The following is a 1894-nucleotide window of genomic DNA, read 5'->3' as shown; positions in this document are numbered from 1 at the left end:
AGGGTTAATCTCCACTGAATTCTGAGGATTTTCGGTCGATGGGTGTTGATCAACATTATTAATTTCAAAACTGCCTCTGCAAATGGGGCAAGCGATTCATGCTTGCACTTGGATACCAGCAATCCTGTTTGAGCTGGGTGAGCAGCGGCCATTTGTTGAGATTAGGCAGGTACAGGATTGTGTTTGAAACGACAGGAGAGCACTGATTAAGCCATGACGATTTTTGGGTGTTTGGGCTTGCTACGGCTCATGCTACTCATTCTCCAACTCATATGCCTCAGTTCGTCCGAGACCATTTCTCCAGGAAACGATGTACAGTGTCTTCAGACTACTTACAAGGAATTGAAGCACCCTCAAGGGAACCTCCGCACCTGGAACTTCCAGAACACTAACAATGGGTTTATTTGCAATTTTCTGGGAATTACTTGTTGGCATGATGATGATAACAAAGTGAAGTCAATTTCGCTTGAAGAGTTGGGGTTCAAGGTGAGTTTCCATCTGGAGTACAGAACTGCAAGAGTATGATGAGTTTGGATCTCTCTCAAAACAGTCTTACGGGTACCATTCCCAAGGAGCTCTGCCAATGGCTTCCTTTTCTGGTAACCATTGATCTCTCCCAGAACAAGTTTATGGAACCTATTCCTGCTGAGGTTCATAATTGCACATACCTCAATATCCTCCGCCTGAATGGAAATCAACTTACAGGGGAAATTCCCTGGCAATTGACACGGATCGACCGTCTCAAGGACTTCAATGTAGCAAACAACAAGCTTACTGGAAATATACCTTCATTCACTCACAACTTTTCTGCCTCTAATTTTCAGGGTAACCCTGGGCTATGTGGGCCTCCACTTTCAAAGACGTGCACAGCACCGAACAATCCCATGGTTGTTGCGGCTTTTCTTCTATTTGGCATAGTGTTAATTGTCTGGATTTTACTTGATCTTCATTGGATGATTTCTGAAGCAAAAAGCAGAAGATCTGTCAAAATCCCACCGCCAAGTACCAATGAGCCCAACGATTGGCAGAAATATGTCCGAGCTCGGAGATCTCTTAAAGTTTGCTCATTCGAGATGCCCATGAGGAAGATGAGATTGGCTGATCTTGTGGCGGTCACTGGCAACTTCAGCGAAGACAATATCGTTTTGCAGGGAAGGAAAGGTATAATCTACAACGGCAAACTGCCAGATCAATCTTTGCTGGCAGTAAAAAGACTCCGGCCATGTTCAGCACAGACTGAAAAAGATTTCAAGTGCGAGATGAATGCATTGGCCCACATGGGTGTTGATCAACATTAATAATTTCAACACTGCCTCTGCAAATGGGGCATATGGAGCGCTGGGAGAGCCAAACATCTGCACAGGGAACATGGAAACAATGGCTACATTTTGGTAACACAAGGCATTTATCACCATCCTTGAATTGATCAAGACAAACCATGCATTCAAGATCGATGTTGATGCAAAAATTTTCGACATCATTCTTCTTATCATTGTTGCTCTGTTCGGCGTTGGTGGTGCAAAAGGAAATAGGCAATTTCTGGAAATCAGACTCAGAAAGACCAGATCTTAGGGTGAACGGCGAGGGCGAAAATTCATGAACCGTTTCAGTTTCATGAACCGTTTTAATTTTTTATCAACGATCAAGTTTTGTTTGATCGTCTAACACCACAAATCTACGGTGAATAATAGGACACCGCGACGGCTAGGGTAATTCATTTCAAATGGAGACGCCTTACAGCGTAATTATCAATAAAAGAATGTATAAAATTTATTTAATTATTTTTTAATTATATATATATATATATATATATAATTTTATTTACAATTATTATATTATATTATGATAAATGTTGAATTTCTAGAAAATCCGTTTATGAACATAAACTGAAGGC

General features: G+C 41.3%; 1 pseudogene; it reads left to right on the top strand.

The window, feature by feature from the left end:
* Positions 1-524: 524 nt before the first annotated feature.
* Positions 525-1298, top strand: LOC149150417 (putative inactive receptor kinase At1g27190 pseudogene; annotated as a pseudogene).
* The last annotated feature ends 596 nt before the right edge of the window (positions 1299-1894 follow it).

The sequence above is a fragment of the Pinus tabuliformis genome, chromosome 9 (assembly GCF_031772625.1).
Source record: "Pinus tabuliformis cultivar Carrire ecotype Pingquan chromosome 9, CPIR1, whole genome shotgun sequence".
NCBI classification, from domain to species: Eukaryota; Viridiplantae; Streptophyta; class Pinopsida; order Pinales; family Pinaceae; genus Pinus; species Pinus tabuliformis.
The sequence above is the reverse complement of the archived record's forward strand: the minus strand, read 5'-3'. Positions and strand labels throughout refer to the sequence as shown.